A 25,979-nucleotide genomic window follows, 5' to 3' on the forward strand; every position below is an offset into this window, starting at 1 on the left:
TGATCCAGACAACGCTCTCATTTACATCTTCTTCAGTGTTTCTTGTGGCTTAAGGCAATGGAATCATCATCATAGTGGATTCTCGGCTTCCCCTTTTCTTTTAGGGCTTTCTAAAGGTGACTTCTGATCGAGACAAATCTATTATGGGGGTTTCCCAAGAACTCGAGAAGGATCAAGAAATGAGAATGATTCATTTAGAGGGTGTGACTGATCATCAAGAAAAAGAAAAGAATAAAGCATAGAGTGTGAGTCTCACTAGACTTAAACTCAACAAAAGGTAAAATCACTAGCCCTCAAGAGTTTAAACACCGAACAACATCTTTATTATATTTATAAGAGAGCTTCACTGAACAACACCCGACCCGTTTTTTTTTTTTAAATAATAGTAACAATTACAATATATATAATTAAGCATTCCATACTACTTAATTAAACCGACCTAAACCACAATACAACATTAAAGCAGCAATAACCAATACACACAGCGGAAACATACCAATAATACAAAACCGATATAACATCAATACAATAATATTCCCAACCATTCTATCCAACAACCTAACATGCTTTTAACCAAGGTTCCAACATAAACAACATAACCAACAACACACAAACGAGACCCTAGATCATCCTCCTCCTCATCATCCTGATTCCACGTCACAACCTGCACACCACAAACAACAATTGAGATGCGTAAGTATTATCATAAATACTTAGTGAGGCAATCCTCCCATCTACTGGGCTATACACACAAGCAACTGAGATCCAAAGTTTAACAAACAACAAATAAACACAACCAACCAGGAAACCACAAGCAACATGCAAGTTGGTGTCGACCGACACCAACGTGGCGTCGATCGACACTAGGCCCAGAATGGTGTCGACCGACACCCACTTGGTGTCGATCGACACTGACCCCGCAGATACGTTCTGCTCGAAGCCGATCAACGAATCTCCGTTTTCAATCATCTCCAATCCGCCTCAAACTCACCCAAAAGCTTCAGGAACCTATAAGAACCATAACACAACCTCCACAAGCAAGAACAACACCACAAAACACAACAAATCAAGCAAACAAAGGATTCTCAGACTTAGATAAGCCATGGTCATGCACTCACCTCTTTTGCAAGAAAATTTGACTCAACAACGACGAATCCAACCCTTAGAAGCCTTCTCCTTTGTTCCTAGCACAAGATCTCCACTCCACAGGAACAAATCTGACCAAAACAGCTTAGAATCTCTTAATCCCCTCAAGAACACTCTCTCTCTTCTCTCTTTTCTTAAAAAAATGGCCAAGACAATCTCTTTTTACGATCTAGGTCGAGTTTCCACTTATATACATCGGTTAGGCACTTTAAATAAATCAAACCTAACCAATAACCACAATTTAAAACAACTTGTTCGAACCAGAATTCATTGGTGTCGTTCGACACTCTTTTTGGTGTCGGTCGACACTCTTCTTGGTGTCGATCGACACCCACCCCCAAATCCCCAATTTGGTTCGCGGATATTACAAGTATTTTTATGGTCGTTATCGCTACTGTAGCTACACATAAACGAACAGGGCCATAATAATAAAAGTTTCGTGACTACTTATATTTTTTGGTTTGCCATGAAAATTTTCAACTTATAACCTAAAATTTTAATTATTTTTAGTTTGTGAAGCTTTTTTCAAAACTTTTTAGCCTCTAAACACAATTTCACTCTTATTTGTTATTTCAAAATATCCAAGCGAGATCTACGTCAAACATTTGCTTAGATGTCTGTCATAACTCTAAAATCCTCTTAATTATTTGTATTTCAAAGCTTTTTCACCTTTGCAAAATATAATATATAAAAGAAAAACCAAAAATTATGGTTTTAAAAAGCAGGATAATGTCAAAGGGAATACATAACATATATCATTTGGTAGAACTATGAAACACATGGTAAGAAATTTTATATTATACTAGATTAGGACCCGTGCTAGCGCACGGGTTGAAATTTGTTTTATTTATATTGTAATTTTTATATAAAATATAATTTATGTGATTGTTTTTAAAAGTTTTTTTGGATAAAACATTATGCAATAAAATCATATGTTAAATATGATGGCTTGAAAAAAAACACATATTTTGTAAGTTTTATATTGTTAATGATTCTAGATAAGTACCCGTGCTATAACACTGGTTAAATTTTTATTTTATACAAAATTTGTATATTTTATATTTAACAAATAATTTTTTAACATGTTGTATTAGGTTATATATGTGAAGTTATTTCAACAATGTATATTTTACATCATGACTTGAATGTCATTATAAGACATAATTTTGTAAATTTGGTTTTTAAAATGCGAGTTATTATATTATGAGTAATATATTGTTATAGTTTTTGTTTTAATATATTGTTATAGTTTTTGTTTTAATATAGTTAGTTTCTTGAAATTGTTCCATATTATAGTGACATATTATTGACATTGCTATAACAAATCAATTCAGAGTGTTTATAGTTTCTAACTTTTATATCAAATTTAAATATATGAAAAATATTTCAAAATAAATTATCTAAAGGTTATTATATTATATAAAATTATAAAATTCAACAAAAAATATAAAATTGGATTTAAGTATTCAAATTTTGACATGTTACTCAGTAAAAAATTTAATTCAATAGATATTATTTTTAAAGAATAATATTACCAAAGCTTGAATATTTTATAGATTGAACAATTTATATTTGTTTTAAAAAATTCAACTTATGGTATATCCAGAAAGAAAACTATTTCTTAATTATAATAAATAATATGATAATTTATTTATTTCACAAAATAGACTCATATATAAAAATGAGAGGTGAAGTATAATGATAATTAACAAATTAATATGTTAAGTTAGATATCAAAAGATTTTATTTGATGAATAATTTAATAAAGAAAATTAATATGGTAAGTTAGATTATATGATTCTTTAGAATATTATCTTTAAGATTTTCGGTATAACCTATTTGTAACCAATTAATCTATCAATTAATGTATAACCTATTTGTAACCAATTAATCTATTAATTAATGTATAACCTATTTATAACCAACTTATTAAACTTATATAATCTACAAAACAACTTCCATTTTATTATAAAGGGGATTTATAAATGAAACAAGGAACCAGATAAACACGTTAAGTTGTACAACAAATATAAAAATACAACACATAGATAATCGAAAAGGAAATTAAAGGCGCACATATCACGCGGGACCAAACCAAAACACATCACAATGAAACAAATTATTACAACAATAATATAAGAGATACATCAAATACATGAAGTGATTATTCAAGGACTCGATCTAGTTGTAGAAGGTGGTGATGAGAGGAACGAAGTGGATGGGAGAGTGGTAGGGAGAGAAGGGATAGTTGTTATAAATCAAAGGCGAAGTTGGCTTTAGAAAGTGAGTGAGAAATGTGAAGAGTTGGTTATGGTAATATTTTTGGCGATGGAGGAACATTAAACCCGGTAGGCAATGGAGGTACATTAAACCCGGTTGGCAATGGAGGTGGATTAACCCCGAATGGCAATGGAGGTACATTAAAACCGGTTGGCAATGGAGGTGGTTTAAACCCAAATGGTAATGGAGGTGGACTAAACCAGCTTGGCAATGGAGGTGGATTAAACCAGCTGGGCAATGGGGGTGGATTAAACCAGCTTGGAAATGGGGGTGGATTAAACCAGCTTGGCAATGGAGGTGGATTAAACCCGGTTGGCAATGGAGGTACATTAAACCAGCTAGGCAGTGGAGGTGGATTAAACCCAAATGGCAGTGGAGGTGGATTAAACCCGAATGGCAATGGAGGTGCATTAAACCCTGGAATATTTTGGAGAAGGCGGCGTGAGGCCGAGCAAGTGTTAATCATATTAGAAGAAGAAAGAGTCACCAATAAAACGATGAGAAAGAGCTTGTGTGAAGCCATTTTTGGGTGTTTTGATGAATATAAAATTATTCTCAAGCCACTCACTATTCGCTTCTTCCCTTTATTGCTATGTATGGATTTGAAATTCCATGATATGCTACTGAGTTTATATAGTAGTGGAAAAAGAGTCTATACATTACAAACTACAAAGCCTTGACTCCTACAGTCCATTATTGACAGCTCAAATCAATAAATTATTAGTGTACTACGTAGTCTAAATTTAAAACGAGGTTACGTTATGATAAAAACATAAAAATAAATAAACTGTAAAGGTACGTAGACTACATAGTTTTGTAATATATTTTACAGTTTTATAATACGGTTTAACATAAGAAGAAACACATTTTAAACTTTTAAGTGTTATTTGATAACAATTTGATATTTGAGAGAAATTCACTATGTAATATTAAAAACCAATCAAAATAATTTTACTAACATTTTATCTTAAAATTAACTTTTATATATGTCCCACCACAAAAAGATGACAAAAAAACAATATTGTCATCAACGCGCAATAGTTAAAATATTTATTACTATTAACAAAAAAAATTTAAAAATTATCTTCGTCGTGTTTCGACCACAAAACTGTCGCCCAACTCTAATCTTTGTGAATCATGGTTTGTTCATACTTCGCCATTGATAGATCTCTAAGAGACCAAAGCACAAAAAAAAAGTTAAAGTAGAAGAATAAAAACAAAAAAATGAAGAATCTGATCAGGTATAAGATGATGGCATTCGCGGTCAGAAGCTTCAAATAATTAAGCATTCTTTGTATCGGAGAAATATACTCAACATTCATAAAAAAAAATTATTTTCTATTTTCATTATAATTAATAATATTAAATAATAGAATGAATTGAAATTAAATTAAAAAAAAATATAATTTAACTATTTTTATTGACGGACGTTATTGTTTCATCATCTTTTATGGCGGTGTAAATAAGAAAAATAGTTTATAGTATTAGTGAAATTTTCTCGAGATTTAAAGTTTTATCCAATTACACTTTAAATGTTAAAAAATGTGACTTTCTTATTTAACATACATTATCTTCTATATATTAAAAGAGAATCATTGGTCCTTATGTGTCAAGCTTATAATTATTTTCAATTGTTTTTAGTTATTTATTTATTTATTAAAGGCACCTTTCAAAAATAATACTAAAATGAGTTTTTATTTCAAAAGTACCAACAATCGTTATTTTTTCAAAAATATTACTAAGTAGATAATAATTCGCACATAGTATAAAGTAAAATGATTATTAAATAATTTTACTATATTTTTTAGTCAAAAAATCTATTGACTTTATCGATAAAAATATTATTTAAGAATCTACAATCGACTAATGTAATAAATATTTTTAGTTTTTTTTGAATATGTAATTTTTGTATAATAATAATTTATAATTATGTCAATCTTATATCGTCCCACCGTATAAATGATAGACAACTGCGAGCCGTGCGAGGTTTGCGAACAAGTTACGAGTGGATCAATTATGTGTGATTGTGGAGCATGTATTTTATCAACCTGCTTTCTTTAACTCTTTCTGATGTATGTTTATAACATTGCTTAAAAATATGCAATCGGATATACCAAATACAAGCTCCACCCATGATCACTCATCTCTCTTTCCCCAACCACCAAAACCACTGCACTTCGACATCACGATGAAGCTCTGGTTACTAATCAACACTAATACCCTTCATTTTCCAGCATCTCCTCTCACCATCACCACTCTTCTTATCCAATATGCTATCATGTTTTTAGAATCTTCGCCATCGTGTTTTTTGTTTTTTTAAATTGTCGGTCATTTTCTCTTAGTAACATGATACTTTTTCGAATTCTATGCGATAGGAGAAAATTTTTATTATATTATTTAAGCAACCTTTACACAAATTATCTATTCCATATATTATATTACATAAAATGTCACTGTATTTTAATATAAAATATAATAATAAAATTTTAATATTAATATGTTGTAATCATAAAATGTTTATCCACAAAAATAGCAAATAAAACATAACTTATTATGAAGTGTTTCATAAAAAAAAAAACCTAGAGATAAGTTATTGATGAAAATTTGGGGATTGATTGCAGTCATTCATATTAAGATTCTGACATTTTACATATTATACCCGTTGCCGATATACATAATCCATCATATGTATTTATTTTATATTATACATAAAAAATAATTAGATCATTTTAACTTTTATTCTAGAATATATATATATATATATATAAATTATTAATAAATGATAATATTACAAAATATTAACGGGTATTTACGGGTCGGGTAACGAAATAGGTAACGAGATGGGTAATGGCACAGATATCAAAAATTAAATTAATACCCGATACTCGATCCTTACTCACAAATAATATAATTATAATACCTTTCAACTCGATCCTAAAGCTGCGGGTACCCTTTTTCGAGACGGAAACAAGCCAAGTAACGGGTCAAATACGGGTAACAATATTAGTTTCTATACCTACCTTTTTTTTTTGTCAAAGTTTCTATACCTACCTATTAGTAGTTTAATATGACTCAAAACTCACCATATAGTAGTATATTATATAACATGTAAATAAATGATATAAAATAATCATAATCTTAACAAATAAAAAGATTCCCGTGCTATCAGCACGGGTGATTATCTAGTTCTCTATTAAACACGCTATTCTCTTATATTCACTACAACAAATATGAGCTTTGTTAGCTCTAAAGAAATGTTATTATATGTGATTGATAGCAAATTATGATAGCAAATTATCAAACGCTATTTTTGTCGAGCTATAACAGAGTCATCCCGTACACTAACAATCTTCTGTACGCTATTGTAAGTTATTATAGTGTTAATCGAATGATTTAATATACTTTCTTATAACACATGTTTAATGTTGTTTTATATAGTGTCATAACAACATTTTGCTATTTAAATTTTGTTTTACAACATTTCTTTTATTGGATTTACAAACCCTTCAAAATTTATTACAAACCCTTAAAATTTTATTTTAGTGTAATATTACATGTTATTTGTTAAGACCACATGTTATTTTCAGAAAACAAAATTTTAATTCTAAAAACTCATTATTTTTACAAATAAACGGGTTTTTTTCAATATGACATCCTATTTTTTCAAATGAAATTGATTTTTTCCTCCCATTCTCGTTGAAAGTTTCTTTTTCATCAACTCTAACGTCAGAATTCTAGTTTTGTTTTTTTTTGTTTTTCAGATTTTGCATAATTATTATTTAGTCCATGTTTTTATTCAAAATTACAATACGCTGTTGTATATTTTATCTTTTATTTGACAGTAATTTTAAATTTTGCATTTTAGAAAAAGTTTGTTATCCAACCTTTTTGCACCATGGTTTTTTTTAGTTACCTCCATAATTTGGCTATTTTGTTAATATTTCCATTTGAATTTTTATTTTATTTTTATTTTTATAAAGTAACTTTGAAAATAAGCTAAGAAATTTTCTATATGGACTCAAATAAAATGCATTGACCCGTCAATAACATAATGCATTATTCTTCTTTTGTTTAAGTTAAAAAGCAGATCATTTTTCGAGATATAGATCTATCTAATCCCAAAATTGTCAACCATTAGATGATCGCATCTTCCTATGCACAGATAGCAGAATATAATGACGCATGTTATATATCAACCATTATGTAGTTTTATATGCAAATAGTTGACTTCGACTTATTGTTCGGGTTTACTTATCGATGCAAGACACTCGAGATCATTAAAATTATAACATTTTGAACTTTAAAGTGTAATCTTTTCAAAATATAATAATTTGGGTTTACTCACCAGCTCCAAAAGAAAAATATGTAGCTCATATTTAAATCTTTATTTTCTGTACATTTTTTATGTTCCCTCAACAAATATTTTTTCTCTTATTTTTCTATATGTAATTCTCTACCAAATACTTTTTTTTTTTTTTAATTGTACGAAACGTTTTAAACAATGTGTTATTAAGAATTTTTTTGCCAGCCCATTTGTAGTGTACCATAACATGATTTATGATTACATCAACTTAGCTGCCCGGCGTTGCTATTGGCATAACAACCGGTACACCATATGTTCCAAATCTTTGAAGATAAAGTTAGAGCTTACTTTTATTCAATTGTAACAGATTTGAAGATACGGTTGGCACATGTCATCACGTTATGCATGCTTACACTCCAAAGCATTATATGAGTAGACGGTAATAAACCTATCGGAAATTAAGAAAATAGTCAAGGAAGCATAATTTTCTTTCACTATTATGTAACGTAGGCTGATAAAAAATAGAAAATAATCACATGGTTATTACGAAAACTCTTGTTAGAACTTATGTCTAATATTTTTCGGCATCAAAAACTTTTTGTGCTTTTTCTAGACATGATAATACTTATATCCAAAAAAAACGAAATTTGAAAATAATGAAATTTGGCCAAAAAAAAACAATTTAATAAACTAACAATTATTTATTTCTCGATAAACTAATATCTCTATAAATTAAGATATACAATTTTACTATTTGGATGTGTTTTTAGGACAAAGTTGTGAAGGTTTGAATTCATTAGTGCCCTAGATTAGGGCAATAAGCAACAATGAAACCGACCTATAGTATGAATAATGATATGAGTTGTTGTCATCATATTTTTTTTCCATTACATTGCCCTTTTCCCCAAATTGATTCAACACTAATAAAGTTTTCGATCTTACTCATCCACATATCAACTATTTTTTCAAATAGAAGATTTATTGTACTTTTTTTTGTAATATATTTAAGAAAACAAATACTCTCCATTTATAATAACTATGGTTGTTGACCATAAGACAACGACAAAATGCACATAAAGACACATAGTAGTACCATATCTAATAGGCCTTGCGCTTTGCTTTCATGGAAACAAAAATAAAAAAATGACAAAGCCTGATAAAGAGCATGAATGATGAATTGATGATGCTCTTCTCGAGCTAATCTAGTTTCCAAAATGCTATGAAACTCCGGCCTTAGCAGATGCAATGCAATGTCCCCTGCAAAAACATTCTTCGTTCACATAAAGATTGATTCATGAATCCAACATGTACTAAATTTGAAAACATACTTGGAAGTAACAGAATACTTACTTCTACCAATCCCGCAGTTGTAAACATTGCTACGATGATGCTCTTCTCTAATACGATTCTTTAAAGCTATGAGAACTCCCGATTTAATAAAAAACCAAAGCATGGTTATACCACTTTTCTTCGCAGATCCAATGTAATGTAATGAAGTGCAATGTGATGCAGTGCAATGCAATGCAATGTGAAGGTTCTATCCAAGCCCGTAACTCTCCTGGCCAGGAGCAAAAGCGTGTTTTACGCCTCTCTTTAGGAACCCACTCGACCAACCCAAACTTGATAATGCAATGCAATGTAATGCAATGTTGATGCGTTTTCTCCTCATACTCATCTCCCTGCATAAATGACAATCATATCAAGAATTGACTCATGAATCCAAACTTTACACAACTTGAAAACGTTCTTAAAGTATTATAAAACTTACGTCAAGCTATTCCACAGTTGTAAGCATTGCAGAGCTGGATCAAAGCTTCTTGATTAGCTTGTTCAAGATTCTCGCCAATCATCTGCCCATATCTACCAGGAAAAGCAGAAGAAAACCTATCCAAAGAAGCTAACAAGAACTCCTTTGGATCTTTAATTTCTTTTAGAGGATCCTCTTCTTTTCTCCCAGCATTGTAAAGATTCACAAACGCAGCTTTGTATCCAACATTCTCCAAGATCATCTCATCTGTCATTTCAGGTTCATCGACGACTCTTTCTTCCTCGGGCCGTGAAACAAGTGTGACGATACTATCCAACATCTTTCCCCATAGTTTACTAGCTGATGGATCGAGAAGAGCTGGAGACTCACATATGAGTCTAGTTGCAGCAACCACGGTTAACTTGACCTCGATAGCTCCCGTGATCAGTTTGACATTTGGAATCCAGATTTGCTTTAAGACAGCAGTAAATATATTCGGCCTAGCCGTGTTCATAGAGTTGAAGAGATTCCCTGGTCCGTGCTTTACCAAGAACAGCGACATGAATATCACAAGTGATTTCTGAAACTTGACTGTATATTTGCGTTCAAGGCGTCCGAATAAAACATCCCATACATACTTCATGTGAGGTTCAATCAAACTGTAGTCGATATATTCAATAACCGTGTTAAGCACATACAAGCCTTGCTCATCTGTGCTAGGAGATGAAACAAGATTATTGAATATCACCAGCACTTGACTCATCCAAGTGACCTCATGACATACTTTCTGCAGGAAAGCTTTAAGTAAAGGCACAAGAGCTGGAACGTTGCCCCTTACCTCCCATGATTTCGGCTCGAGAAGCACCTCAAAGATTTGCTTGTAGGTCTTTGAGAGCGGTGGTCTACTTAACTCAACAAGCTGAGCCAGCAACTGAAACGCATAAGGCAAGAACTCTGTGACATCATTTCCCAAAATCTTCAGTAGGCTAGGAAGAAAAGCTGCTTCGAACGGAGGTACAAGAGCAATATCGCGTTCACATCCCCGTCGAACAAGTACAGCCACAGACTCAAAGAGATAGTGGTTAAAGACAGGATTCTTAGGATTATTGCAAACTACACTAAGAATAGAGGTCAACCCCCCGATGCAGTAATTAGCAACATCACCTCTGATATCCGCAACACCAAGAACCCGCATTATACACTTCATTAGGTAATGATTCTCCATAGAATCTGGAAACTTCATTGCGTCAAATAGGTTTGTCATCAACTGCGACAAAAACGGACTTATATCACCAGCACCATACCTACGTTGTCCGCCTTCTTCCTTTACTAGAAAGAACTTCTCTATGCACATAGCAGCATACGAGTGGACCACGTTCGTCTCTGCTGTAAGGAACCGGACCAATTCCGGGAACAACTGAATTCCAAAGGGCTTTGGTATTTGACTACAAAACATTGTTAAGAACTTCAAGGACCCTGTCTTAAGCATTGGAGAAGTGTTGACATCGTGATCTCGTAACTCCAGGTGAATGAAGTTTCCAAAGAAGGTTACAACATCAATGAGATCTGTAGACAAAGACGCACCACCACATGCCTTCTTAGTAGCTAGAGAGACAGCCAAGTAAATTGCACAGTCCTTATCTTTCCACCGTGCAACCTGATTTGCTGAGAATGATAACAAAAGATTCTGTATCTCAATATAAACTACTTGTGCCACTTGGCTTTTGTAGTTTACGGCAAGTTCTTTGAGTAGCTCACAAGCTATTCTCCTTCTAGTATCCACATCACTTCCCTCCATGTCTCTACGGATAAAATCGATATAGTTTATATCGAAAAGTTCTTCATCTTCATCCCTCAAATAAACATTAGGAATGACAATGTCGTGGCAAATCTCCTTGATTACATTGTCGCCAGCAAACCAAGTATGGTGAACACTTCTGCTCAAAATGGTCAGAAACTTGATTGCTCTAGTAGCTAGTTGATCTCTGCTAGGAGACTTTGACACATCTCGGAGTAATGTCAAGATCGTTGATGCAAAACCACTCCAAAAGTCATGAAAATCTTCTTCATATTTCTCCATGTAAAGATTAATAATCTCGCATACCGCAGCGCGAAGATCATCAACAAGTGTTAATCCATCTTCCGTGCTTTTTAAAGCAGAGTAACTTGAGGATAAATACTTGTGAAACTTTTCCATCCACTTGTTTAAATCTTCCTCAAAAGCCTCCGGAAAATCCTGAAAGCTTAACGAGAAAAAGATTCTGCAGCAGAGCTTTTGGGACTCAAGCATAGGCTTAAGGATCGCAGCTGATCCCTCAGCATCAATCAACTCAGCTGTTGTATGGAACATCTCTAGCAAAGGGGCAGCAAAATTACCAAGGCAATAGTTTAACTCACGAAACAGATCATTGGTTCGATACTGATACCTAAACTTCTTGAAAATCGAATTAGCGATGCCAAGAATACCATTGATGGACGCATAATCCTTAACGCTAGCAGCTTTTTTAAGGCTGGCGATAAGCTCTGGAAGCAAAGAAGGCCAAGAGTTTTCTAAATCGTGCTTGCCAATGATTATTAGGGCTTCACTCAACTGACTCTGGATACAAGGGGAAGAACAAGAGAGCATAAGTGAAACAACGAGTGACTTGATTTGCTCCTTCTCTGAATCTTCCATCGGTGAGATACCAGAATCACTAGCAGGGAGCCATCGTGAACGGAGATGGTTCTTGAAGTTGACAGCGGCGGCATGACGGATATGTTCAACGACAGAAGGTTCAGCTACTATTCGGAGAACGGCTAGGCCGTAATTAGGTAGATTGGCTCCGTCAGATAACGATTTCTCAGCGGCTTGACGAGGCTCTCGGAGAGGACAGAGCGTGTCCAGAAAACATTGGGAAAGGGATTGGAGAGTCTTTTGATTCCACTCCATCTTTCTGCAACACAACAGAGGATTAGGGTTGATGCAAAGTATCGAATACTAGAACAAGAGAGAGAGAGAGAGGCGAGTTACGAGTAGCTAGGGTTTTGACTTGAAAAAGAAGGAAACGGAAGGATATTAATCGAAGCTACGAGCCTAAGAGCAACTCGGGTATTAATACTAAAGTTTTTACTTTCTTACATTACGTTAAAAGTTGGAATTTTTCATATCTTGATGTTCAAAAAGAAAGACAATTTTCATATTTAGGAATATATATATATATATATAATAATATAGAAATTTTCCTATTTTTTATAATGGTTGTTTTCAATTTTTTTTTTTTTTTTTAAAACAAGAAGTCCACCCTAGACTATTCAGAAACTCATGATGAAGAGCGAAGCCCAGATAAGTGTATTCTTCTTAGAAGATGGAACGAACGACCTAAGAACCAATGTTACAAAGAAAATAGAAGGTGATGGTGAGAGTGAGAAAACCATCTTTAGAGACGGTCAGAGGAGGTTTCTAGTGGATGATAGCACCTAAGAGAGAGAATACACCACAGGATACTACAAAAGAAACGAGAATACGACGTGTAAATTGGCTTCTAGCTCTTTTAAGCTTACAAAACAAATAGGCCGAACAAGGAATAAGTTTTTGAAATTCGAAACCTCATGGTCACGAAAAATGATCATATGATAATTAATAGTACTCTATTTTCTTATAAACCGTTCCGGCCAAACCAGTAAATATATTTTTGGCCATGGGAATGAAACCAGAGCATATATTAATATTAGCTCACCCATAAGAGCATTACAGGACTTGCTGCCAATTGCCTTAGCTGCTTCGACATCCTGTAGGTATGCAAATATTGCACATTCAGGTGTGAACTCAAAATCATCAATCCTGCAACCAGGTCAAAGAATCACTTATGATAGGAATTTCCTCAAAGTAAAAGGAGAAGCAGATGACAAAGTATTAACCTCCTGACATCAATTCCAGTCGTAAGGAGTGGAAGAAGATCAATTGCATTAGCAATGTTCTGTTGTTGATTCTCAATATATCCTTCATCTTTGTTCTGCCATTTCGAAATATAAAAAATTAAAGCTCATCCAAATAAATTCAGGCCATAAAGATAAAATTATAAAGAACATGAGCTTATTACATTGACTTTGCTATTGGAATCTGTCGACCACGAGAGACATCAATCTCTCTTGCGACACCTCATAACAGTCGGGATTTGGATTCAACTTCAAGTTGTTGAGAAGAACATTACCTGTTGCATCCAACAATCAATACATTATGTGTAACATCCCGGTTTTCTAATTGGGATTTGGACTGGTTTGTTTCATTTCAAGTCCATTAAGAATCAAGTGAGCAAAATACAAAAACGACAAGGGTTTATGTGTGTCGAAGAATGTGCGTATAATACATGGATGCATCTCCTTCTTCATTTGTGACGGAGAGGAAACGCAAACCTAAACCCTAAGTTGATAAGATTGTGCTACAGTCGTCGTTGCTAAGGTATGAAGCCGTGGTCCTCGCTGTTGTTGTAGTGAGTCTCGTGGAGGAGAAGCTTGAATGGTTGTGTCGAATGAAATAATGAGATGCGTGCTAGATCTACAGACTTGTATGACAGATCTCTATGTACGATACTTAACAGAGAGATGAAAGGATAGTGAAAAGACGATACAAGAGATTTGTTAACGGGGTTCGGATAACCTACATCCCCGGGACCAAGTCCAGAATCATTCACTAGAATTAGAAAGCAAAAGTCACATTTGCCAATGATATCTAGCACACACTTGTGCCTACCACTCTAATCTATATGAACTAAAGGAACCACCACTCTTTGTCTTTTCCGACGAGTGTGAACCTCTACAAAAACCACCAGCAGATTCTCTATCTTACTGGTGGGACAACACCACACACAACATGTGTGCTTCTCTCAATTTTAGGTCTAGGGTGCGTGAGCTTCTTCTTACTACCACCTCTTCCTTTTATACCTCTTAGAGTTCTCCACAAACCCTAGGTTCCACAAGCTTCTTCCTCTTGACTTTTGGCTAAAAGCTTGTTCTCTTTTTGTCAACTTGACCCATGCTTTTGTTTCTGACACACCTAACACAAGTATGCTTTTCTGACACAGCCGCTCCACTGTTTGCTGTAACTTGAAGGTTTTCCGCTCTGTTGCACTACACAACCTCTTCACGAGGTTTACCCTGTTTCCAGCTCTGTTGCACTACACAGCCACCAAACATGTATGCTCTGTTTCCACCTCTATTGTACTTCAGGTTTACTCAACTGCTATATATCTTTGCTCTGTTATAGTTGCTCATTTCTTTCTGCTCTGATGTGCTTTCAGGTTCCTCAGCTGATTAAGAATATCTTGGCTGAGTTCTCACTTCTTGGATCTTCACAATAAGACTCCAAGGTTCAGCATGTCACTTCATTCCATGTGACTTCACATTGAGCTGTCTTGGCTGTGGTAGATTCTCTGATTCTCTATCTGAGGAATCATTGCGTCTGTGTCTGTAGCTGGTTACACATATTCCATTTTGTTCATTGCTTCTATGTCTGAACATGTGTTTGTATCAGGTTTGCTCATTGTTTCTTGATCATCTCTCTTGAGTCTTATAACCAGTAACAACACCAATATATCTTCAATCTCTCCCTTTGTTACTGAGTTATAGAACGTTATAGAACTCAAGCTTTCTCTATTCTGGCACTTAATGATTTTCAAGGTAACTGAGACTTTGGCATCTTCATTTCCTTGAGAGGATTATGTCATTGTGATATTCTCTCTTCTGTTTCAATAGTTGCTCCTTTACGCCTTGTTGTCAGTCTTACAATTCTGTCAACACAATGTATCTTCAATCTCTCCCTTGTTGATTGAATTGTAGGACTGGCAAACGTTGATGATCTGCAACCTGTAAATATCATGTTCTTGTTTCTTTTGGCACATCCGTTTCAAACAACTTCAAACTCGGTCAACACACAAATCAATCTCTCCCTTGTTGACTGAGTTGAAGGACTCTAGCTCTCCCTTAATCATAACCCATCAAGTTCCTGATTTTGACCTGATCACATCTTCAGTGAATATCAAACGCCTCCAAGTGTTGCCTGCAACCACGACATAGCATAGCAACAACAACAACTAGCATATGGGAGTAAATCAGAGAGTCTCCCTTTATAGCTCAGTTTGATATTCCACTTCATACAATGAAACCAACTCATCATCATCAAACCTTGGATTTTGAATGTAACGCCATCTTCTGCATTTATCAAACACCTTCAAGTTGTGACAGCAGCAATGACACAACCATAGCAGACCCAACAACTAGCAAATGGGAGTAAGTACAAGAAGTCTCCCTTTTAAGCATAGTTTGATACTCAAGTAATCAATGGCACTAACTCATCCTGCAAGGTAGCCATAAAAGCTCCCTCTGCTTGAGTGCATAACTAAGGTAAAAAGTAACATATCAAGAGCATAGTCCAATAAAGAACTCATTATGCAAAATAATGATCCTCCTCTTGCTTTGATGTTAAGAGTCTGCTCAGACTTGCCTGAACACTGCAGAAACTTCACACATACCAAAATCATAAAACCAGAACATGATATCAGCCATCAAACCATTGACAATGATTACTTGGTTACAGTGACACATATGAGAGTAGCTCAGAACTAGTTAACCCATCTTCAGAAATGTACCGCTGTCGCCAATAGGATCAGGATCAAAGCCTGCCGTACGCACAGGACAGCTAATTTCTGAAGACGAAACACAAACTAGTTCTGAGCCGAGAACACTTCCTTGAGAACACAACTGTGAGAACACTTCTTTGAGAACACAACTGTGAGAACATCTTAAAATCCTCTTTGAACCTGATGATTCTTAACTCAATCATAACCTCATTAGCACTAGCAAGCATGGTGCTTCATTTCAAATCGCAGCCTTTGAACAATGGGAAGCAAAACTGATCAGAAGCAATAACATGATCATCAAAATAATACCTTTGTAGTTGCAGCGGAAACATAGACAATTCTCTCGAACCATGATGATCTTGTGAAATGTAGCACTGACTGAATAGCCTCAACTTCTATCTTTGCTTCTGTAGACTAGCTTGTTCAAGTAGTCTTAATCGAAAATTGTTTTCATCCTTGCAAATATAGGCTTCAAGACGCTCTTCTTTACTAAGGCAGATCAGAGATCCATATATTGTACTTCATGAAGTAGAAGTATCTTCCAAATCAACCAGTTACAATACATATCACACCCATGCTTTTCTTGAAACTCCTCCTGAACCTCAAGCAATATACAGACCAGAGATTTGGTACAAAACCACACACACACACTAGTTGCTTGCAACACCGAAAAGACATCATGACCATAAAAATATTCTTCACCTTAAGAGTAACGTTGAGATAAATCCAGATGAATATACCTTGAGGCAACCTTTAAACAACATATTTTGATCCCAACAGTGAACCAGTGAATAAGATAGACGATTGCAGCTTCTGAAGCAGTTGTTGTTTCAGTATTTGGAACATCCTTCTTCAACACACAAAAGAAGAACCTCATAAACAATCCTCAGATTTAAAAACTAGAGCAGCAATAATTTCTTGAATTTCAAAAACGATGTCCCAACTTTCACTGACAAGACACTTCAGCTTCCTGGATTACAACTTAATCGGTTTTACTCAACTCTGAGTATTCTACCTCAGATTGATTCCGAACAACATCTCCTTGTAGATGTCACTTACGCTAACCTTGCAGAACTGAACCGGAGTTACACAACTCTGAGTATTCTACCTCAGATTAATCCCGACCATCTTATACTACTAGTGAAAGTGAATCCTTCTCTTAAACTTTAATAATCGAGCGCTCTTACTCTTCTCTTCCAACACCCAGAGGTCTTCTTGAATATTCTGCAACAAATTACTTGTACACAATCCCAACCAATACAAGGTACAACAGAGAACAAAACCAATAACATCTAATAAGAGCTTCAAGGACATTCCTCACTAAAACCTCCATTTTCAACAGAAAAATATGGGTTTCACATCTTCATAGTAACACTTCTCTCGTGACAATAACTCCCAGCAGATATTAATTCCTTGTAATCATATTCCATCATGCAAAAGATTTTATTTACATTGACATAGCTCTGAGGTAGTGACATAGAGGTGAATGTCTGCCTTGAACACTTCAGACTTTGGTGCAAGATATTCACCTTCATATCAGATGACTTTCCACACTTCTTCACAAACAACTTCGTCTTACTCACTGATGGAACTTAATACTTTGATTGTGATTACCAGACGTAGGAACATTAAGAACTTCTGTTTCTTTTTCCAACCATGAGGTCTTACACTGAGCTTCTTCTCCTGCATTGATGCAGAGCCTGTCTTGATGCAGAGCCTTCTTTGATGCAGAGCATGACGAAAAAACAAAACAGCCCAGAAAATTCCAGAGTGATGTGGGATGATCAAGGACAGCAATATGAAACCACAGGAGAAAGCATATCACAATTTGGATTTACAGATTGAAATTTAAGACCAAATTCCCAAAGCATATCCAAAATACTAAACACCGGCGAACATCTAACTTTGGGAACAGTTTCCCATCAAATGACACCGAATCAGAAAGAGACCTTTATATCGCTGAAAAGATCTTGCTTTCAAGATTCCAAGACATCTCTCAATGCATCGATCTGAGGCCTATAGCAAAGTCAAACTCAGAGGCAAAGTCAGACAAGAAACCAGCTTCATGAAACTGCAACTCCATCAAACTCATAACTTATTCTTCATATCTCCTACTTTTATCACTATGAGTTAGCTTTTCTCCCCCATGTTGATTATGTGTTTCAACCAAGAACTGTTCCACAGGAAACACACAATCAACAGAACACAGACCTTGACTCTTTGTAGACTTCAAAGACCTTGATGTATCTTTCATAAAAATTTGTTAACCATCCTTGATACACGTCATCGACGAAGCACAAATTCAACCCAGAAAATTCTGTAACCTAGTAGCAAGATCAACATCAGAGATAGAGAGCCATAGGTGAAAGCAGATCATGGTTTGGGTTTATGGTTTGCAAGTTATGACCAAATCCCCAAAACATATCGAGAAAGATAACTCTGCAAACAACCAACTTCAAAACCAGATTCCAATAATATCACACAGAACCAGAAAAAGATCTTTATGTCCTTAAGAAGATCTCATTTCCAAGTTTGAGAACATCTGTCAGCACTAGAAACCAAGATCCTGTCTTTTGATCTCAACTAATCAATATGACCTCAAGTCTTCTTCTTTAGCTAGAAGCTTCTTTGATAGGTTGAGACAAACCTCTACAACACAACTCATGCAATTCAACCACTCCCTGATCACTTCATCACCATAATGTTTCAATCTTCATCAGATGGTAACACTCCACATGCTTCCTCAAGAATACATAAAAGCTCAAACTGAACCCAAACATGTGGTTGACGTCGAACTTCACAGACACCTGCAGCTTTGACCTCTCTTCACCATTTTCTGTAATGGGCTTAGATATAATACCGCACTAGGTCGACTTCATCTTCTTCAGAGCATCTTTCAAACCCAAAAACCAAGCTCAAAAGTCCAAACTTCTGATCTTATAGCCATATTGAATCAGCTCTGAATTCTCTTTCTTTCTAGACCTTGAAGCTTAATTCAGAGAGGATCGTGTTTTCTTCACAAAGACAATTCAAACCCACTCAAATTAGAAGACCAGATTCGTTGATCAAAGCAGAAAAGAATGTTACTGAACATCCTGTCTGAGCTACTCCGGCAAGCACCGGAACACCATTGTCTTCTCTCAGAGAGCAATCTTTATACAAATTTATATCACCTACTTGTTGAGATTGCTCACACGACGAATGAGTGACGCAGACAAAATAAATCATCCAATTGGCCCTGAGCACTGTGAGACTCAGAAATAAAGACACTTTTTCCATCATGGATTTGTTTGTTAATAGACCTGTAGCTCTTTCAAGTTGAGACGAAAAAGAAATGATTGACCACATGTCCATCGACAGATAATGGGCTTTGATAGGCCGAAGAGACCTCACCAGAAATCATTTAAAAGGTCCACTCCACTTTTTATTTTCTCACTCTTTTCCGATAAAAACATTGAAGAAGAAAAAGAGAACACACCTGTTGACTTTTGTTCCATCATTTCTTCTTCTTTGAGAAGCCAGCTGGTCACGCATACTTGTCCACTTGATATTATTTTAATAATAATTTTTTGCTCATGAAATTTTAGTTTTTCTTCTAACACGGGACAAACATACACATTTCCTCTTAGCTTCAACATTTAGGAAAACTCAGATCTTCAGAAAACCCAGATCTTCAGAAACCCAGATCTTCAGAACCCCAGATCTGCTTAACAAACTTCCTTTTAATCCGCTCCTGTTATAAGAACTACAACCACTTGACAATAATTCACCGAGAGAGATGTTCCACCACATAACTTGAACTTTTTGACTTCCATTAGAAGTTTCAACAAACCATGCTTCTACAATTGATGTTAAAGACCAAAGACAAACAAACTACCAGCAGAACAAACACATTCCAGCGAGTTTGAAAACAAATCCACCGTCGTCATCTTTCTCTCTTTCTCTTTGTTCTTCATTTTCATCAACCTGAAAAGAACCCATCACTTGATTTTCTCCAAATAAGAAAATAGCTCATCTTCCTCATCTAGACACATCTCAGGATCTAACCTGTTAGAGATATTAACCTCAGATCGGTTTCCTGCTCTGATACCAATTGAAATAATGAGATGCGTGCTAGATCTACAGACTTGTATGACAGATCTCTATGTACGATGCTTAACAGAGAGATGAAAGGATAATGAAGAGACGACACAAGAGATTTGTTAACGGGGTTCGGATAACCTACATCCCCGGGACCAAGTCCAGAATCATTCACTAGAATTAGAAAGCAAAAGTCACATTTGCCAATGATATCTAGCACACACTTGTGCCTACCACTCTAATCTATATGAACTAAAGGAACCACCACTCTTTGTCTTTTCCGACGAGTGTGAACCTCTACAAAAACCACCAGCATATTCTCTATCTTACTGGTGGGACAACACCACACACAACATGTGTGCTTCTCTCAATTTTAGGTCTAGGGTGCGTGAGCTTCTTCTTACTACCACCTCTTCCTTTTATACCTCTTAGAGTTCTCCACAAACCCTAGGTTCCACAAGCTTCTTCCTCTTGACTTTTGGGTAAAAGCTTGTTCTCTTTTTGTCAACTTGACCCATGCTTTTGTTTCTGACACACCTAACACAAGTATGCTTTTCTGACACAGCCGCTCCACTGTTTGCTGTAACTTGAAGGTTTTCCGCTCTGTTGCACTACACAACCTCTTCACGAGGTTTACCCTGTTTCCAGCTCTGTTGCACTACACAGCCACCAAACATGTATGCTCTGTTTCCACCTCTATTGTACTTCAGGTTTACTCAACTGCTATATATCTTTGCTCTGTTATAGTTGCTCATTTCTTTCTGCTCTGATGTGCTTTCAGGTTCCTCAGCTGATTAAGAATATCTTGGCTGAGTTCTCACTTCTTGGATCTTCACAATAAGACTCCAAGGTTCAGCATGTCACTTCATTCCATGTGACTTCACATTGAGCTGTCTTGGCTGTGGTAGATTCTCTGATTCTCTATCTGAGGAATCATTGCGTCTGTTGTAGCTGGTTACACATATTCCATTTTGTTCATTGCTTCTATGTCTGAACATGCGTTTGTATCAGGTTTGCTCATTGTTTCTTGATCATCTCTCTTGAGTCTTATAACCAGTAACAACACCAATATATCTTCAGTCTCTCCCTTTGTTACTGAGTTATAGAACGTTATAGAACTCAAGCTTTCTCTATTCTGGCACTTGATGATTTTCAAGCTTTCATGTTGTAACTGAGACTTTGGCATCTTCATTTCCTTGAGAGGATTCTGTCATTGTGATATTCTCTCTTCTGTTTCAATAGTTGCTCGTTTACGCCTTGTTGTCAGTCTTACAATTCTGTCAACATAATGTATCTTCATCGAAGTCAAGCCGCCGATCAGATCTGTCGAGAAAGGTAAACGGCGAAGCTTAGTCTCGTGCGTGTTTGTGTTGTGTTGTTTTGTTGATTATTGAACCAAAGCCTAAACCGAAATAAACCATAGTTGTGTATCAAGTACGGAACCGAAAAGCTTAATTGCTGTTGACTTGTGTGGGTTGTGGTCACGTGAAGTGGTGGTGACTCGTGGTATAATTTGGTTTGATTTGGAAGTGTTGATTGAACCAAAATCAATTATGTGCTCGTAAAGCTGAACATGGGTTTATTAAATTATTAGATTTTGGTTTGATTTAATGATTAAGCTAAATCTTATTAATTTATTTGGAGACATTGGTTTGGGTTGGTTTAATGGATTAAATCATGGATATGATTTTGTATATTATTTGGAAATAATATTTGACCAATAACTCTAAACCGTTGGAGACGGAGATTGTTGTTGCAAATACTAAACCGAGGATTCGACCCGTTTGGTTAAGGTGAGGACTAGTTGGTGTTTTTTTTATATTCAGATATGTTTGGATAGTTACTTAGTTTAAGGTTAAGCTGAGTATACCTATATGTTACATAGTATATAAGTAACGTATATTTAAATGAGTGTATATCTTATTTATACGTATATAAATATATATTTATTATAATATATAAGAACTAGAATAAATATGAGAACAGAAAATGAATGTGTGTTGATTGATATTGATGTGGTTGTGTGAATGCATATTGTGGTGGTAAAATAAGTGATTGTGTGTGAGGATATTAGATGCGGTGAGCCGCAGAGAGAGTCCTACAAGGAATTTTCCTTGTAGCTGTGTGGTGGTCTACGGGCGCGGAATACGGGTAGATCAAGATTGGCTGACGAGCCAACGCGTTGTTGTGCGTGGAAGAAGTGCGAGAAGCACGAGGAATCCGGATACGCAAGTGAAAATGTGCAGGAAGAAGTGTGAAAGCATGAGGAATCCGGTAATGCACAACGTGCAGGAAGAAGTGCAAAAGCATGAGGAATCCGGTAATGCACAACGTGCAGGAAGAAGTGCGAAAGCATGAGGAATCCGGTAATGCACGGCGATGGTTATGGGACGTAGTCTCATTTATGTGATGTGTGTTTATGTTTGTGTGCCACATGATTTAGGACACAGTGATTGCTGCTTGGCTTAGGTTTAGACTTTGTGATTGTCTAAGCGTACTTGGGTGTGGAGACTTCGGGAGCCCTGAGGCTTTCCCTCACTGAGTAATTGTCAATTACTCACCCCTCTCTTTTTGCAGGTTGGTTAAGCTAAGAGATCTTTTTGCAAGGTTACTTGGTGGTTTTGCATTTAAAAAGTGTTTTCGGGTCGGGCCAGGAAGTCAACCCGTTGACCAGTTCCGGGTATCGAGTTCGGGTATTACATTATGAAGCAGACAAAATTTCATAAAAGGTTAACATGTACGAATATACACTCCTTAGCTTAATAAACTCACACACTTAGAAAATGTTTTCGTCATTTCTACGAGAAGCTACCAAAACAATCTGATGACCGGCACACACTAAGCATCGAAGCAACAATTAGAGAGACCACCACGTAAGAAGACTCATTATTACATTGTAAGGAATATTAGTAAAATAATCTCATTCTCATTAATTAGATAAAATGTACAATTGGGGATTTATATACACTTGACCAGGCCTAAACCAAAGCCTCTAAACCAGCTAATCCTAAACTATACAGACTCCAATTAAACCATAATAATATGAACTATATACAATGAGAATCATATACTATAATAGTCTCCCTCAAGATGGGGCATATATGTTGAGAAGACCCATCTTGCTTATCAACTGCTGAAAGGGAACAGGATGAAGAGCCTTTGTGAAAGGATTAGCAAGCTGCAAATGTGTGTTAACATGAAGAAGCTTAAACAAACCTGCAACTAACCGTTGATGAACACTGTGACAATCAGATACGATGTGCTTCGTGCGCTTGTGAAAAACGGAGTTATTGGCAATGTGAATGGCAGCCGTATTGTCACAAAATAAAAGAGTCGGCTTAGATAGAGGAATCTGGAGTTCCTTGAAAAACTTAGTGAGCCAGACCAGTTCATCAGTAATCAAAGAAAGACTGCGATACTCAGATTCCGCAGAAGACTTCGATACAACCTGTTGTTTCTTTGATCGCCAAAAGATCAAGAACGTACCTAAGAATATGAAATGGCCTGAAGTAGAACGTCGCGTGTCTAGACAAGAGTTGTAGTCCGCATCAGCAAAAGCTTGGATCTGAAGTTCTGCATTGGAAGAGTAGAATAAACCCTGCCCAATAGTGCTTTTGATGTAGTGGAGAACTGTGTAGGCTTCAGAAAATTGACTTAGCTTGTTGACAGCGAAGGTAATGTCAGGACGAGTGATCTAAAGATACATGAGCCGTCCAATGAGACGCCGATAAACTTTGCCATCAACAAAATCACCACCAGTATCCTGAGAAAGTTTAACACTAGGATCCATAGGAATGTTAGAAGGCTTACAGCCAAGAAGACCAATTTCATCTAGAAGATCCAAAGCATACTTCCTTTGGCAGATATGAATGCCATCAGCTGATCTTGCAATTTCCAGACCCAAGAAGTATTTGAGTGGACCAAGATCTCGTAATTTGAAACTGGACTTAAGCTGAGCTTTAAACTCTTCCACAACAGCGTCATTATTGCTAACAATGATGATATCATCTACATACACGAGGACACACAAAAAGAGAGCAGTAGTGATTTTCAAGAAACAAGTATGATCAGAATGAGACTGCACAAACTCCAAAGCAATGAGAGTCGATTTAAACTTGAGAAACCATTGGCGAGAAGCTTGTTTGAGTCCATATAAAGACTTCTTCAGCCTGCAAACAGCATTAGGAGGAAGAGAGTCCCCCTTGCGAGAGGCGTACCCTGGAGGAAGCTTCATGTAGATTTCTTCGTCAAGATCACCAATAAGAAAGGCATTCGAGATGTCTAACTAGTGAAGAGAGAAACCATAAATAGCAGAGATTGCTATAAGAAGCTTCACAGAAGTAAGTTTGCAAACCGGAGAAAAAGTATCATGAAAAGCAATCTCCTCTGTTTGTGTGTAACCTTTAGCAACGAGACGCGCCTTATACCTCTCGATAGTGCCATCAGCATTATACTTGATCTTATAGACCCATTTGCATCCTATAGGTTTCTTATTCGGAAGCAAAGTACAAATATCCCAGGTAAAAGTAATTTCCAAAGCATCAACCTCATCATCCATAGCCCAACACCACACCTCAAATTCTTTGGCTTCATCGTAGGTTGAGGGTTCTTTGTTTTTATCAATGCAAGCTAAAAAAGAACAATAGAGTTCTGACACTTTGTCATAAGAAAGAAACTGAGAAATCTCGTGAATGGTTGAAGATCCTACTGAATGACAGTAGTAATCTTGAAGATAAGCATGCTTTTTGGTTCTCCTATGCGATGTTTGAATAGAAGATTCAGGGACATCATTAGGACTAGCAGAAGGCATAGTCTCTAAGGAAGATGAAGAAGGGGAAACTTCAACATCAGATATAGAAGGAAACATAGGAGATTTGCTAAGCAGATCAGGAAAAGAATTTTTAGCCTCCTGAGATAATTCTGACTTAGCGAAAGGAAAGAGCGTTTCATGGAAAACAACATGTCTGGAAATGAAAATATCATTGGTTTCCAGATCAAGAAGTTTATAACCTTTGTATCCAGAAGGATAACCAAGAAAAACACATGCTCGGGCTCGAGGATCAAACTTACGTCTGTTCTTAGGTGATGTGGAAGCATAGCATAAACAGCCAAGAACTCGAAGTTCATCATAAGTAGGGATAGACTTAGTAAGAACTTCAAACAGGCTCTTCTCATCAAGCACGGGAGATGGAAGGCGATTAATAATGTGAACAGTAGAAAGAACACAATCTCCCCAATAAGAGAGTGGGAGATGTGATTGGAATAAAAGAGATCTGGCAACATTGAGAATATGTTGATGCTTTCTATCTACAACAGAATTTTGTTGTGGAGTCTCAGGACAAGAATGAAAAGAAACAATTCCTTTTGATTGATAAAATTGGGTAAAATTAAACTCTTGAGCATTGTCAGATCTAACCCCCTTAACTCTAGTCTCAAACTGAGTTTCAACCATTTGAACAAAAGAAGGAAAAATGTTAAGAACATCTGATTTACTTTTCATTAGATAAACCCAGGTAGCCCATGAATGATCATCAACAGGTCAAAAAATATTTGAAACCATCGTGAGTAGGAACAGAAAAAGGACCCCAAGTGTCTATATGAACCAATTCAAAAGGAAGATTTTTAATATTATTCTTAGAAACAAACGGGATATGTTTTTGTTTTGCCAAATGGCAAGTTTTACAATGGAAATCTTTCAAAAGTTTAGGTTCATAATTGAAATGTAAAACCTGAGAAAGAGACTGAAGCTTATAAAGAGAAGGGTGACCTAACCGTTTATGCCAGAGGTCATGAGAAGTGACAGTAGCAG

The 25,979-nt window shown here is 35.9% G+C and overlaps 1 pseudogene; it reads right to left on the reverse strand.

Annotated features, from left to right (window-relative positions):
* Positions 1-9,498: 9,498 nt before the first annotated feature.
* On the reverse strand, positions 9,499-12,405 carry LOC104742269 (exportin-2 pseudogene; annotated as a pseudogene).
* Positions 12,406-25,979: the final 13,574 nt, after the last annotated feature.

Source organism: Camelina sativa, chromosome 14 (genome assembly GCF_030686135.1).
Source record: "Camelina sativa cultivar CO46 ecotype springtype chromosome 14, ASM3068613v1".
Classification (NCBI taxonomy): domain Eukaryota; kingdom Viridiplantae; phylum Streptophyta; class Magnoliopsida; order Brassicales; family Brassicaceae; genus Camelina; species Camelina sativa.